Consider the following 17,500-nt stretch of genomic DNA (forward strand, 5'->3'; position numbering starts at 1 on the left):
GTGGAATCTGCAAACTGATGCCTTTACCTTTTATGTGTCAAGGGAAGAGAAGCCACTGACCAGAAGAGGCATCCTTTCTGTGGTCAATAGTCTTTATGATCTTCTGTGTTTTTTAGCCCCCATAACAGTACAAGGTAAAGCTTTAGTCAGACAACTGACCGATGGTCAGTTTGATTGGGATTCCCCTATACCAGCTGAGAAAGAAGATCAGTGGAGATCATGGCTTGCTTCACTTTTGAAACTCGAGCAGATACAGATTAAAAGACCATATCTTCCTGGTTCTCTATGTTCTACACGATACAGATAACTCTGTATCTTTGCAGATGCATCTACTGTGGCCATATCAGTTGTAGCATACCTTAGGGCAGTTGACACAGAGGAATGCAGCCATGTTGGCTTTCTCCTGGGTAAATCTAAGGTAGCCCCTCGTACTTCTCTGACTGTTCCACGTCTTGAACTTTGCTCTGCGGTTTTGGCTGTTAAAATGGCAGACTTGCTAACCACTGAGCTTTACATTGAAGTACAAAGAGTGAAATTCTACACAGACAGTAGAATTGTCCTAGGTTACATTCACAACACAAGCAGAAGATTTTATGTGTATGTCGCCAACAGAGTTGCTCAGATCAGAAGGTCTACACACCCAAGTCAGTGGTACTTCGTCAGTACAGACCAAAATCCTGCAGATCATGGAACACGTCCCATATCTCCGGAGAAATTGAGTGACACTAACTGGTTTACAGGCCCTGAGTTTTTGCGCAAAGATGGACAAGACATTGATGCATATCAGCCAGAGATCTACAACCTTATTGAGCCAGCCACAGATGCGGAGGTACGGCCTACTGTGTCAGCCTTAATAAGTAAAACCTCGGAAAATAAACTAAACTCTCAGCGATTTACACGCTTCTCCAGCTGGAAGGTACTCACCAGAGCCATGGCTAGTCTCGTACATAAAGCCAGATCCTTTTCTGAAAATCCTAACTCCAAAACAAATGAGTTAACACAAGCAAAAGTTGTGATTATCAGGACCGTTCAACAAGAAACGTTTTCAGAGGAACTGAAGTGCCTCGCGAGAAATGAAGTGATGTCCAAGCACAGCATCATAAGAAAGTTAAACCCCATTTTGGATGAAGATGGAATAATCCGAGTTGGAGGACGTACATCGTCAGCTGAAACATGTTGGGAAGAAAAACATCCCATCATCATTCACAAAAACAATCACGTCGCTACTCTACTCGTCAGACACTTTCACGAGCAAGTTGCACATCAGGTTAGGCATTTCACCGAAGGTGCTCTCCGGTCAGCGGGACTATGGATAACTGGAAGCAAAAGACTAGTGTCAAGTGTCATACATCACTGTGTGATCTGTAAAAGGCTTAGAGGAAGGCTGGAAGAACAGAAAATGTCCAACTTACCTTCTGATCGAGTTAACCCAGATCCTCCGTTCTCCAATGTCGGCATTGATGTGTTTGGTCCATGGAACATCTACTCCCGTCGAACCTGGGGAGGTCTTGCAGAGAGTAAGCGATGGGCAGTTATTTTCACATGCTTAGGAACACGAGCCGTGCATTTCGAAGTGATTGAGTCCCTGTCCTCCTCAAGCTTTGTGAACGCATTGAGAAGATTCATTGCTGTACGAGGGCCTGTCCGGCTACTTAGGTCTGATCGTGGAACTAACTTTATTGGAGCCTGTAAAGAGCTCAAAATAAATGAACAGGATCCAGAGTTCAAAGGCTTTTTACAAGATCAAGGGTGTACCTGGGTCTTCAACTCTCCTCATTCCTCACACATGGGTGGAGTGTGGGAAAGGTTGATAACGGTTGCACGGAGAATTTTAGATGCCTTGCTTCTCAAGACAGATTCTACAAGGCTGTCACATGAGGTCCTAGTTACGCTCATGTCGGAAGTTATGGCTATAATGAACGCCAGGCCTCTGGTCCCTGTCTCGTCGGACCCAGACATGCCGAATGTTCTCTCACCTGCTACACTTCTAACTCAAAAGTTAGAGACAGTGTCTGCACCAAAAGGAGAATATGATCTCAAAGACCTCTACAACAAGCAGTGGAGGCAAGTTCAAAGCCTTGCTGATGCCTTTTGGAAGCGCTGGAGGCAAGAATACTTAACAACGCTTCAGCAAAGGAGAAAATGGCAGATAGACAAACCAAACCTTCAGGTCGGAGATGTTGTTCTTCTTAAAGATGCATTACTCAAGAGGAATGAATGGCCTACAGGGGTTGTAGTAAACACCATTCCTAGTCAAGACCTCAGAGTGCGTAAAGTGGAGATAAAGGTTATTACACAAGGTACTCCCAAAGTGTATTTAAGACCAGTTTCGGAGGTGGTGTTGTTGTGCAAAGGGACAGTGGTATAAAACATTATGCCAGACGGGCAGTGTGCTGACCTCAGTAAAGTAGCCCCATAGCGACACCCAGTGGTCATAGTGAAATTTACATTTAGTCATTGTTGTTTAAGTATGTCCTTCTGGAGTTGCCGTAGTTAGTATTGCATCAGAATAAATTCGAGAGGAAGCTGTGTATTTCCCTGCCATGCAGTTGTACAAAGGCCTTGAAAATATATGTCTGTGAGTGTTCAATTTCATATTTTTCTTGTTAGTAGAGTAAAATGCTGTTTAAGAAAGAGGTGTGTAAATTGTGTTTCCAATAAGATAACACTGAAGAGCTGGTTTGCAGAACCATCTGTTAGGATGTGAACATGTTCGGTGTGTTGTAGCATGCAGTGATACGTTATAATATACTGTATATCTCATATGTTGGAATCTGATTGTAATAATTGAATAATTATGCAAGCACGTTATTTGACATTTTCTTTATTTATGTTTAGTTTTACAGTGCTTTCTTCAAGTAAATCACACTCAAACGAAGTCTGGTATATGAGTCGTTCTTGGAGGAACCTGTTAGCTGTCTGCCAAGCTAGTCAGGCTTGAGCACTTCAACAATTATTCTAGTTGGGGCAGAACAGTCATTGCACATTGAGTCCGAAATTTGCGTCCAAAATGTTTGCACGCTAAAAAAGAAATACCATATCACGTTGTGTCAATCAAATTTACTGCCTCCTATTTTCATCCATCATTAAAAATTCGGACCAGATTCGATTTTCTGCATTTTTCGCATGCGTAGCAAGCATTTTGAGAGGTGTTTTGACAATTCAAAGCCACCATACAAGCGAGCACCAGAAATCTAGGATGGCGACTGAGTCCACTTCGGTACACAGTACTGTATGAGAAACAAAGTGCGGATTACAAAGACATAGAATATAAAGAAAGAGTGTGGCAGATGAGCAGATGATTGCGGAACAGCTTGATAACATGATAGTATGTACTGATTTTCTAGCCACTGTGTCAAACGCAAGAAGACCATACCTCAACAGTAACGTTACCAACAGACCTGAAACCCCGCGGGTCTCCCGGAGCTGTTTGTGGTCTCCAACGGTCCGTTCGCAATTGAGTTCATGGGAAAAAATGACATACTGGAGTTTCAAGGGAGAAAGAATAAAACGTGTGGAAGGCGGCAGATGGGTGTGAAAAACGGGAGACTCCTGGCCAAAACGGGAGTGTTGACAGGTATTCAAGAAAATGCAGGCAGAGAGTGAGGATGACAGCCTACCTAGCGAGGTACAGATCAGAAAGAGCTTTATTGCCAAGTATGTTTGCACATACAAGGAATTTGTTTTGGTGACAGCAGCATCCAATACAAAAATGATTTAAATAAGGGCCTATGGGTATAAAAAAATAAGAAATACAATACAATAAACATAAGATAAAGATATAGAGAGTAAAGCTATGTGTGTATGTAAATATGTACAAGTAAAAAATAAGAATAGACTATTGTATGTACAAGGTATGTGTTATATACAGCAGAATGAAATATAATTTACAGAAAATGTTGTATAAAAAATAGATAGTGTATTATCTAGAGGATATAATTAATATTGCACTTAATTATTATTGCACTTAATTTATTATTGAGTTATTAATTGCACGGTGGGTAAAAAACATTTAACTGTTCAAGAGGTGGATGGCCTGAGCGAAGAAGCTGTTTTTGTGTCTGGTTGTTTTGGTGCTCAGTGCTCTGTAGTGCCGACCAGACGGCAGCATTGTGAAGAGACGATGGCTTGGATGTGAGAGGTCCAAGGTGATTTTCTGAGCCCTTTTCCTCACTATGGATGTATACAGTTCTTGGAGGGTGGGCAGGGGAACACCAATGATCTTCTCAGCAGTCCGAACCGAACCGTCCTCTGTAGTCTTCTGATGTCTGACTTTGTGGCTGAGCCAAACCAGACAGTGATGGATGTGCAGAGGACAGACTCTATGACAGCTGAGTAAAACTGTTTTAATAGAGTTTGTGGTAGGTTGAACTTCTTCAGCTGATGTAAGAAGTACAACCTTTGCTGGGCTTTTTTAGCAATGGAGCCAATGTGATTGTCCCTCTTCAGGTTCTGAGAGATGGTGGTGCCCAGGAACCTGAATGACTCCACTGCTGCCACAGTGCTGTTCATGATGGTGAGAGGGGGGAGTGCAGGGGGTTTCTCCTGAACTCCACAATCGTCTCCACTGTTTTAAGCGTGTTCAGCTCCAAGTTGTTATGACTGCACCAGACAGCCAGCTGCTCAACCTCCTGTCTGTACGTAGACTCATCACAATCCTGGATGAAGTCCACAAACAGGATCCTCACATAGGTCCCTGGTGTATCCAGATGTTTCAGGACAAAATGCAGCCCCATGTTAACTGCATCCTCAACAGACCTGTTTTCTCTGTAGGCAAACTGCAGGGGGTCCAGTAAGGGTTCTGTGATGTCCTTCAGATAGGCTAGTACCAGTCTCTCGAATGATTTCATGACCACAGATGTGAGAGCGACAGGTCTGTAGTCATTCAGTTCTGTGATTTTTTTTTTGGGATGGTGACAGAGGTGGGTAGTAACGCGCTACATTTACTTCGTTACATTTACTTGAGTAACATTTTGGAAAATATGTACTTTTTAAGTAAAATTAAAAGTGTGTACTTTTACTCTTACTTGAGTAAATTTCTAATAGAAAATCTGTACTTTTACTTCGTTACATAACTTACATTGCGTGACGTTCCTTCGTTCCTTCATTTTAAAATATGCTTTTTAAAACGCGTTGTTTATTTCAAGGTTGTCGTCTCTTTTTACGGGCATTCCCGAGTGATCGATTCTTTTGAGTCGATTCTTTTGAAAGCATTAATTGAACAATGGGCAAAACCATTTGAATAGGCTAATGAATCAGTTCAAATGATTTGTTCAGTTCGCAGCACGATCTGAATCATCTGAAGCAGGATTACTCACTCCTCGTAGCGCGAAACTTAAGAACACGCAGAACACAAAGAGCGTTGGATGAAGTGGATATTAATCTATATCTATACAATCAAAACTGCAAATGTGTCATATTGTTTGCCAGCAATGATAAATGCCCGCCATATGCGCGCACCCGCGCGACCTGTTCGTCAGACACAGCAACATGCGCGTTACCTGTCAGACACAGAGACGTGGGCTTGCAGAAATATACATTTGAAGAACAGAAGGAAGAAAACGTGTTGATGGGCGTGTGGTTCACTGTTTACTGTTTGTTTACAAGTAAGAGCGTTTCACAACACACACGTGACACAACACGAGAAAACACGAGCTTTGTTCAAAAATGTGTATTTCATTTAAGAGAGCACTGCAGATGTTCTAGATCATCTTAGGAAATGCTCTGAGTTTAGTTCATGCTTTAGTTTGACATGGTCTATTATTCTAAATAAGTTGTGTAAACTACATTGACATCAGGACTAGATGAAATTTACAGAAATGCTTGTCTCTTCTGTGTTTGTCTATTCTTTAGTCTCTCTAGTATATTGCAAAGATATCTGCTTATGATAATTAAACATATTGATTAAAATGTAATATTAAAATATTGGCGTTAATATTAATTTTATGTAGTAGGTCTATATAATCAGATACAAAGTAACTAAGTAACTAGCTACTTGAGTAGTTATTTAATTGCATACTTTTTTACTTTTACTCAAGTAATTTTTAAAATAGTGACTTTTACTTTTACTTGAGTAACAATTTCTCTAGTTACTTGTACTTTTACTTGAGTAAAGATTTTGGCTACTCTACCCACCTCTGGATGGTGATTATGTTGGAGCACTTGAAACAGGAAGGAACTGTGCACAGCACGAGTTATCTGTTGAAGATATGTGAGAAGATGAAGGCCAGTTGAATAGCACAGCTTTTAAGACAGGCTGGGGAGATACCATCTGGGCCTGGTTCTTTTCTTGTCTTTTGTTTCCTTAAGACTCGGCACACATCCTCTTCACTGATCTGAAGTGCGGGAGGTGGGGTGACTGAAGGTGATAAGTGTTGTGTAGAGAGAATGTCAGAGTTGGTGTGAGGTGTAAAGTTAGCATTTTCAAATCTGGAGTAAAAGTCATTCAGATCATTGACCAGGTATTGATTGCCTGCAAAATTTGGGGATGGTTGCTTGTAGTTAGTGATGTCTTTCAGGCCTTTCCACACAGACGCAGGGTTATTGTCTGAAAACCGGTTTTCCAACTTTTTAGAGTAGTTTCTCTTAGCCACTCTGATCTCCTTTGTCAATGTGTTCCTAGCCTGCCTGTACAAGACTTTGTCCCCTTTTCTGTAAGGCATCCTCCTTGGCTTGGCGAATCTGTCCGAGTTTTGCTGAGAACCATGGTTTATCATTGTTGTTGTGGCAGGGGAGGCATGGCCTAGCGAAGTCTGGAGAGAGAGAGAGACAGGAAACCGGCGGGAAGTAAGTAGGTCAAAGGCTGATCGTAAACACATGTCTCTTGTTACAGTGATTGGCGAGAAGAGTACAAAAACCAACACGAGGGGTAGATCGAGCGAGAGAGTTTGGCTGAGTCCTCGAAAGGATCGAGAGAACGGACGCTGGGGAAAAGGACGAAGGAAAACTTATGTGCCAGGAGGCCATATTTAAATATTATTTACTTTTGCTTTATGGAGACTAAAGAGTAAAAGAATCTTCTCAGCCACGCCGACCCTGTCTCCTTCCTTCCCTACGACTCTGAACTACGTTACATTGGTGCCGAAACCCGGGAAGGTAGGAGAACGCCGCCGCTATGCAGAACCCGCCTGCCTCGCCGTTTGCGGAAGTGATCCACGCGCTCGCAGGTCTCCATCAGTAGCAACATCAAGCCCTGCTGGGGCTGCAGGGAGATCAGGAGAAGAGGTTCCAGAGACTCTTCCAGGCCCAGGCGGATGACCGCGAGCTATTCTGGAGCTAGATTGCTCAAGGTGGGCAAACCGAGGGAGCACCAGCGGCCGCCGCCCCTGTGACTCCCATACTGCTCCACAAGATGGGGCCCAGGACAACCCGGAGGCCTTCACAGATCTCTTCGAGAGGTCCGCAGAGGTATCTGTCTGGCCCCGCGAGGGCTGGGCTGCCCAACTCATCCCACTGTTGTCGGGGGAGGCACAACTCGCGGCGCAACAGCGGCCGGTACAGAACCTCCTGGATTACACGGACCTCCGAAAGACGGTCCTCCAGCGGGTCAGACTAACCCCGGAGCAGCAGCGACTACAGTTTCGGTTGCTGGAGCTTGGGGACGGCGGCCATCCGTTCGTGTTTGCCCAACCGCTCCAGGATGCGTGCTGCAAATGGCTGCTGGATGACAACAGCAACGTCGACACTACGGTGGAGAAGGTGGTACTGGAGCAGTTCGTGGGATGGCTGCCTGTGGGGGCTGCCCAGTGGGTCCACTGCCACCAGCCTGTCCCAGGCTGTCCAGCTGGCGGAGGATCACATGGCGGCGTGCCGTGGGGTCGGCAGACTTCAAACCTCTTTCCTCCCCTCTTCCCCTCTTGTCTTCCCTTTTCCTAGGTCCTGTCCGGTGCCGCGTCCAGCGGAGCAGCACCCTTCCATTTTCCCACACCTTCCTCTTCTCACCAATCCCTTGGCCTGCTTCCGGCCACTGGGGCAGCGGGTAGGCCTGGGCCGGTCTGTTGGCGTTGCGGGGACCCGGACCACTTCATCAGGAACTGTCCAGTTATGGAGGTTGGTGCGGTGATCCGGATCCTCGACGCCCCGCGGTCTGCCCTCGATCAGGCTGGGTTGTACCAAATACCTGTGAGTATTGAGGGGGGTACGTATCAGGCCTTGGTGGATTCAGGCTGTAACCAAACCTCGATGCACCCAGGCATGATTCAAGCTATGGCATTGGATACGGGCCGCGAGGTTTAGGTAAGGTGTGTGCACGGGGAGGTGGTGAGCTATCCCTTAGTCTCCCTGGCGATCAAATTTAGGGGGAAAAAGCATACAATTGAGGTGGCTGTTAACTCACACCTCCGACATACGCTAATTTTGGGGACAAATTGGCCTCAAGTTGTATTTTAAGGAAGTCCTGGTAGGAATGCACAAATCCTCTGAAACTGATGTATGATGTTACAGTCTCTGTGAGCTCATCCAGATCGGTCGTAGCAGCTTCAAAAACACTCCAATCGGTGCACTCGAAACAGGCTTGTAAGGCCCGTTCTGTTTCGTTGGTCCATCTTTTAACAGTCCTTACCATAGGTTTAGCAGATTTTAGTTTCTTCCTGTAGGCTAGGATAAAGTGGAACAGTCAGTGATCAGACAGTCCTAAAGCTGCTCAGCTGGACAGGGCGACATGCATTCTTTATTGTGGTGTAGCAATGGTCCAAAATATTTTTGTCTCTGGTAGGGCATGTGATGTTTTGTCTGTATTTTGGTAGCTCGAGTGTAAGTTTTGCCTGATTAAAGTCGCCAAGAATAATAATAACAGAGTCCGGGTGCTGTTGCTCAGTCTCCGTGATGGGATCGGCGAGCTGTTGTAATGCCACGCTCACGTGCGCTTGTGGTGGAATGTAAACACACACGAGAATTAACAAGGAAAACTGTCACGGCGAGTAAAATGGCTTACAGTTAATGAAGAGTGCTTCTAGGTCGAGACAGCACTGATCTTCTTCATCACTGTTGTATCTGTACACCACTTTTCATTGATGTAGAAACATACCCCACCACTGCGCGATTTCCCTGGGGTTGATTCTGGGTTGCGGTTCATTCTGAACAGCTGGTAGCCAGGCAGATGTAACGCGCTGTCCGGGATGAAGTCATTCAGCCACTTTTCCACGAAACTCAAAAGAGCAGAGTTTGAAAAAGCCTTATTTGTTCAGTAGAGTAAAAGAAGTTTGTCCATTTTGTGTGGCAGAGAGCGCAGATTCGCCAGATGTACAGTATGCTAGGCAGCGCAGTTTTAAAGTCGCGCTTTCTGAGCCTGACTAGCACGCCGGCTCGCTTCCCACGCTTGCGTGTCCTGGAGCACTTTAGCAGCGCCGCTGCGCCTCCGACTACGATGTTAAGTAAAACATTTGAATAATAAAAAAACGGTAAAAGATCAGATGGTGTGCACTGCCGAATGTTCAGCAGTTCATCTCTTGTGAAACTGATTGTATGGGAAAAACATAAAACAGGACAAACTAACAAAAACACTAAAACAACTGGAGAGCTCCACACCGAGGCAGCCATCTGCAGCGCCATCTTGGTATCTAGCCGTCTGCTAGCCATCTGCGGTGCCATCTTGGTATCTAGCCATCTGTGGCACCATCTTGGTACTGTCAATGGAGAGAAGCTCAACTTTTTCGCAAAGTATTAATTAATACGTATCGGACAGAGTGTTTCTGTGCGTGACAAACTTTTAGGATGACGAATACGAAATAACATTTACGAAAATTTTGGACTGTATGTGCAAAGACCTTTAGTCTTCTACATAATTATTTTAATATACTGTAGAGTACAACTAGTCCACGGTCTATTTTGATGTAGTACGAATTGCGCACTTTATCATTTTATCATTTAATTACCTAAAACATCTCTGTTACTGAATGTTTATCCAAGAATATTTGTCTATACATAATATTAAAGTAACATTTTTAAACTGAGATATTTAATACTATACTTTGATACAAAACTCTCATTTATCCCTAAATATAACCAAAACCTAGAAATCTGGAAATATACACTGGAATCATCAGCTTCTTTTTATAACAGGCCATTGGAGGGAATACAGACTGTTGACAACAAACAGTTGATAAATGATACAGTACATAGATTAAATGATGAAGCAATCAGATAATGATAACAGATATTTAGATTTACATTTAGTCATTTAGCAGATGATTTTATCCAAAGCGACTAAAAATTAAGTAAACAATGGCAGTGTAACACCCGCAGCATCAGCTCCGACCACGCCCTGTGCACTAGCACCTCTTCAAACACTTCCCCGCACACTCTCACTGGACTTTTAGTTATGGACTCCACTTCCCAGAACTCACTCACCATCATTGATTACAGTCACACCTGCACACAATCATCCACACCACATATAACCAGCACTCTCCCATTCATCATGGTCAGGTCTTGTTGTTTCAATGTTACCGAGATACTTACATCTGACTCCCGTGGATGCATATTGTTTATTGTACCCTTGGATGTTCCTTGTTTACTGTTCCTGTGGATGTTTACTTGTTCCTTATTCCTGTGGATGTTTCCTGCCTCAAGTTTGCTGTGGATGTTCCTTTGTTTCTTTATAAAGTGGATTTAGTTACGTTGGTGTCCTTTGTGTTTTTATCCTGTGTGTCTCGTTACAGAAGACCTGACCTACAAACAACGCGATGTTCACACCATACGCATCACCAGACCCCTTCACCATCCTAGAACCATTCACTGTCGGATGAGCCTCTGGGTCTCCAGCTGCCAACTACCCCTGAAGGACAGTATCCCATGTCTCGACCCTCAGCCGTCGAGACCCAGACTCCACCTCCGTCCTCCTACCCAGCGGCTACACCTCGCCTCCTACTTCCCTCGCCTTCGCCGTGGCCTGTCAGCCCTCCGGCTTCACCAGGCTCCCTTGTCCCTCCAGCTCTGCCTTGGTCACTCATAGACCATCAGTCGCCTCGAGGCTCCTCTCCTTCTGCTACGCCTGGTCTCTCTGCCCCTTCGGCTCTGTCAGGCTCTTCCTTGCCTCCAGCTCCGCCTTTGTCCTCGGTCACTCTGGTTTCGCCACGGTCTTCCGTATCCCCGCCTTCAATGTTACCGAGATACTTACCTCTGACTCCTGTGGATGTATATTGTTTATTGTACTCGTGGATGGTCCTTGTTTACTGTTCCTGTGGATGTTTACCTGTTCCTTATTACCGTGGATGTTTCCTGTCTCAAGTTTGCTGTGGATTATCCTTTGTTGCTTTATAAAGTGGATTTAGTTACGTTGGTGTCCTTCGTGTTTGTATCCTGTGTGTCTCGTTACAGGGAGATATAACATAATAATTTTGTAGTTCTGTTATACTTAGTTAAAAGGTTTTTACAAAATGAACCGGATGACAAAGAGACTGAAGATGCTGGAGACAGGGAATTCACACATTAATTGCTAAGTAGTACATTTTGGCATGCAGTTGAATCCATTTCTGGATTTTCCAATATTAGCTCTTTCATACACTGGTCTTTCCAACTTTCCATAGACTGGTAACATCTAAACCTTCCAATTGGCACAGTTGAAGTTTTGTAAATTTCACAAATTCCTCAACTAAGCCAACGGAACAATTAATATGTTACCAATAGATGTTTTTTTTAACAGTGTATGAATAAACATAATTATAGAAATTTCTTAAAAAATAAAACTATATAAAATGACAGCACAATGAAGCCAAACTATTTACACAACTGTTGGTGTTGTTTCATGCAAACAGTATATTAAGTGATATCTTTACACATTACCACCCCTCAAGCTGTATAAGACTGAATGCCAACTGACACTTGCTGGCTGTTTTAATTAGTGTTGTTGATTAGTTCGGCAGGGTTGATAGAAAGGAGACTAGAGGTAATTAATGATGGAATGGACCATATGGTATTTGCTAAGGTGAGAAAAATTAAATGCTGAAGTGCCTTTGAGTGTTCCTTAATTGAAAATTGATCAGGTTTGTATCAAAAGATTAATTTGTAACATTCCACTTCATTTATGTAATATTTTTTTCAAACGGCCATGTGAAGTCGTACTTACAAAATGTGTATTTAAGTAATACTTGTGCATCATCGAATCTTGAAAATAGGTTTCTTAACCATCTTTATCAGTAAGTCGACCTTATTCATCTGCAAACATTTGACCTGTTAAACTATGCTACAGCAGTTGACCTTTACCAAAGTTTCAATTAAAAAAAAGTAAAATTTTATTTGTATAGTACTTTCAAGCTACAACGCACAAAGTGCTTTACATAACATACATTACAGACACTTACATTCCAGAAGAGCTACGCAAAAGACATCAAACAATCCTAAAAGCACATCTATGCAAGTACATTTTCAGTCAACATTTAAAAACAGACACACAATTAGATGCTCTGATATCCTCAGGCAAACTATTCCATAGTTTAGGAGCCCTAACTGCAAATGCTCTATCCCCTATAGTTTTATATTTAGTTCTTGGAACTACTAGCAATTCTTTAAAAGAAGATCTCAGTCATCTCGCTGTTTCATATGGTCTCAAAAGCTCAGCTAAGTACAAAGGTGCCAAGCCGTTTAACGCTTTATATGTCAATAATAAAGTCTTATAATCAATCCTAAAATAAACAGCTAACCAATGTAAAGAAGCTAAAACAGGTGTAATATGATGAATTAACTTATTTCGTGTCAGTTGTCTGGCTGCAGCATTCTGTACTAATTGCAAACGCGATAAACTACGTTGATTCAAAGAAGAAAACAAGGCATTACAATAGTCAAGACGGGAAGAAATAAAAGCATGGATGAGCTTCTCTGTGTCCTTAAAATTAAAAAACCGTCTGACAAATATTTCTTAACTGATAAAAACAAGACTAAACCAACTTCTTGACATGAAACTCAAAGTTTAAATTAGTATCAAAATAAACATCCACATTTCTTAAAATCCCCTTTAGAGCAAGATCAAACTTTCTCTTATTCGAGCTCTGACCAATTATCATAATTTCAGTTTTTCAGTGTTTAGCTGCAAAAATGTAAGCCATCCAAATCTTTATATCAACTTACATGCTTGAAAGACATCCAAACTATTTAGATCATTGAAACTCAATAATAACCCTAACCCTAAACCCCAACCCATGTATTTAACGTATTAATTAAAATAGACAGGGCAATTGTATCAAAGGCTGCAGTCAAATCTAATTTTACTTAAACTGAGCATTCACCTGCATCCTTCGCCATCAATAAATCATTAGTCACTCATAAAAGAGCAGTTTATGTACTATAACCAGCTCTGAAACCAGACTGAAATTTCTCAAAAATATTATTCTCATTATTGACATTCAGCAATAAAAAGTAGATTAGAATATGTATATAATTATTAACAACTGCAGGATCTAGTGAAGGCTTCTTCAATAGTGGTTGGACTGTAGCAATCTTTAGTTAATCTGGAACACATCCAGAAACAGGAGAATTATTCACTATAGACCGTACAATAGGACCAATAGCACCAATCACTTCTTTAAACAGTCTTGTTGGAACAACAGTAAAGCAACTAGAAGTTTTCAATTGTTGCACAATCTCAGAAAAATGTCAGGGGTGGTCAAGGAGAGAGAACTCAAGCGCAGGCAGCGGGTACAATAAAAACTCAGACTTTAATAATCAAAATTAAAGACCCACGGTGTTGAAAAAGATAACTGAACAATGACTTCCCACAAGGGGACAAAACAAAGGAGAGACAGTATAAACTAAACACTTCTCATGAACTAGACAAGACTGGGAGTGCAAGTATCTGGACACGAGGTAAGTATAACAAAAACATTGCAAAATGAAATGGCACAGGACAGCAAACACAAGGGCATTAAAAAGTGGAACTAACAAGGGATAATTACACTTGGCAGGTGTGGGGGAATGAAACACTGGTGGGAAGCTAAACGAGGAAATGAGGGGGCGGGGTCAAGAGACGAGACAGAAGAATGCATGGCCATCATAAACAAACAATGACCATGCGCTTCCACACAAAACATGTGGGGCGTCATGACCCTGCCACAAGACTAGAAAAGCAAGACAAGATGAGGCAGGATCATGACAAAAAATCCTGCTCAGATACAGGCGCAAAGGAATCTAACAATACCTCCCTACAACCAGGATTATCCTCAAGAATGACTAAAGGATGAGAAAAAGTGCCCTTTTATTTGCAACCTTATTCACAAAAAATGACATAAAAGACCCGCAATCTATGGGACTCAAGGCAATAGGTTGTGTGCTCGTCAATTTATTAACTACATTAAATAAGAACCCATGATTGTGACAATCATGTATGCCCATACAAGTGCACCAGCAGTACAGTAACAAGCATATCAGGCTGGATCAGAAACGTGTTGGCCTTTTTTTCAGTGAGGAATGAATGAAACGAATAAAATTCATTTTAAAAGAAACACCTAAGTGGATATACTATAATACAGCCATGGAAAAAAATAAGACACCATTCCAAATATTCACTTAATCAGCATTGCTAGCTGTATTGTGGCCATTCCAGTCCAGTGTCTGTTGAATTTCATCAAAATCCAACCTCAGGAGTGACATAAATTCATTCAACAGCAATGTAAAAGATTATCACATAAAAAAATTCACATAAAAAACGTTTTGCGTAAAAGTGAATATGACCTTGTCTTCTTTGCAGTATTTGAGTTTTGAAAAAATATTTAATGTTATTTGGACCTGTTTCGTCAGTTTTCATAAGCAAATACATGCAAATCGAAACAATTAGTTCACAGAATGAAACAAAAATGACCATTTTACCCAAACATATTAGTAAATTCAGAAACACTGAAACTAATTTTGAAATGATCTCTTAACTTTCCCATGGTTGTATACTGTATGCCACACTTATTAAGCTTAGCTTTAAGTTCTTCAGTTCTCAGTAATATGGTGTATGGTAATCTGGTAGAAACAAGGTGTTTTTACATTTTTTTATGTTTTTTTTAAGTAAAATTAAATAAAATGTTTGATTATTTGCAGATCAATGTACTGTATATAAATGTTTGCATCCACTAATCTTCGAAGACAATTTATAATAATGTCAGACTGAGTTCTAACCTAACTTCTATTCATGCTAGAATATACAAAACTTCAAAACAAATAAAAACTGTATGGTCCATGAATCAAAAAAGTATGTTTTTACTTTCACTTAAATAACATAAAAAGCTGTACTATTACTGTTGTAACAATTTGGGTAGATGGACTTGGATGGACTTACTCAAGTACTCACTTCATGTACTTCATCCACCACTGATATGCTGCCTCAATAAAACCTGGACAATTTCCTCTCTCATACAGATCCCATCTGTATAAGAGGGATTGTGGAAAAGAAGATTCAAAGACTGTATGTGAATGACTGTACATCCGTGGCAGGAGGGAGCTGGGCAGAGCAAATGCCAATGACACACATCATGGGGAGGAGACGGAGGGCTGTTCACAGGGATAACACTGTCCTCAGCTAAATGTACACAGTGGGTGAAAACATCATTGAACTCTCTCCCTCTGTCCCTCCACAGCCTACAGGCCAGTTTTCTAGATGATTTGGTGCAGGAAGAGCGTGCACGGAAGGTACTAGTCTGATCTCCTAAATTAAAAATCAATGGAACAGACAGCGTATGGGAGAGGAGAGAAGGCATGTTAAAGGTGTAATGAACTGGGCTTGTTTATTGTTTTATACTGTTGTATGAGGTCTACTTATGACGTTTGCATGGTTTTTACATTTAAAAAAAAAAAATCAATAAGTTATAGGCTATTTTCTACCCGGGTTTTGAGGCCAGCTTGACAAACGATTGGTTTGAATGGGCGTTCTGCCATGAAGTCTTGAAAGTAAAAGCCCACTGCTATGATTGGATAGCAGTTTGCGTAATAAACTTAATTGGAGCCTTCTGTGAATTTGGTTAGAGACGTAACATTAGGTTACACATTAGCACCATTCGCATGAGATTAGCATTATCTGGGGACCTCGTGTGATTTATAAATTACCTCCCCACATCAGTATTTCATGTGACGCATTCGCACGGGATGATTTACTCAAATTTACTGACTTATTTCTCGGATGTGATGGCAAGGCTTTGCGTATAGTTTGTATAGCCTATAGTTTGTATAGCCTATAGTTGTATTGCGTTTAATGATATATGACCATACCTGTCAGCATTTGAGACCCATGATCGTGAACCAGAAAGAAGATCACCGTGATCGCGGGTCTCAAGTGTTACAAGAGTTTCCATGATAAATAAACAAACGGGAGACTCCCGGTAACTTATGGATATGACCCAGCACCCGAAATAATACCAAAACACTTCCATTATTCATATGAGCCCGCCAAATCACAGAGATCCCAATTCGCACGGCTTAAGATCACAGACAACCTCTGCAATTAATACAAATGACTAGATGTCCCCAGGTAATACTAATCTCGTGCGAATAGTGCTCAGGGCATATCAAGCGATCTCTAAGAAAGCAATAGTGCATAGTACAAAAATGTTTTACTCACATAAGATTGCTGCGCCATTCCTATCGGATCCATTATTGACGGCACAGCACTGCTTTTAATTTTAGTCTCTCCACAAATCCAGCTTCGACCTGTGCCTTGTTCACGAAGGAATCCTCGGAGAAATAAAACGAAGAAATGCTCCATGTTTTTCCCACATGAGCTGGAACTGTCATGGCTCTGCTTCATTTAGTCATGTTTTTCTTGGTCCTGTAGCAGAGTCATGACAAAGCCTTTGGTTATGTGTGGAGAGAAACATATTATTGTCCTTTTGACAATACTATACGTTCTCTCCAGTGTCTCGTCTCTGTTCCTGCCATCTCGTTTCCTTGTTATCCTTCCCTGAGTGTTTCATTACCCACACCTGCCCTGTGTCGTTATCCCTCGTTTGTCTTACCTATATATACCCTCTTGTGTCACGGTCCCACCGTCTTGTTTATGAAATTCTAGTCGTGTGGTGGGATCGGGGCAGAGTCCTTAGGTTATGTGTGGAGAGAAACATATTGTTGTCCGTTTGACAATCATATACGTTCTCTCCAGTGTCTTGTCATTGGCCCCATTCCTCTCGTTTCCTTGTCATCTTCCCCTGAGTGTTTAATTACCCACACCTGCCCCGTGTCATTATCCCTTGTTTGTCTTACCTATATATACCCTCTTGTTTCTTTGTCCTGTGTTCGGTCATTGTATGTATATGGTTCTTGTCTGTGTACTACCCCCGTGCCTAGTGCTGTATGTTCCTGTTCCTGGTTGTTGTGTGAGTTTAGTTATTGTCAGTTCTTTGTAGTTTTGTTCAGTGTGGTGTTTAGTCCTTGTATTTTAGTTTAGTCAGTTTATGTGCCTGTTCTGTTCTTCCATTCATTATCGTGTTTTGTTCCCCACTGTGGGTTTTTGTTTTGCGTGTTTTTTGTAATATTAAAGTCTTGTTAACCCCTTCACTGCCTGCCTGCAATTGGGTTCTTCTGCCATCCGTGACAA

This window comes from Triplophysa rosa, linkage group LG4 (assembly GCF_024868665.1).
Source record: "Triplophysa rosa linkage group LG4, Trosa_1v2, whole genome shotgun sequence".
Classification (NCBI taxonomy): Eukaryota; Metazoa; Chordata; class Actinopteri; order Cypriniformes; family Nemacheilidae; genus Triplophysa; species Triplophysa rosa.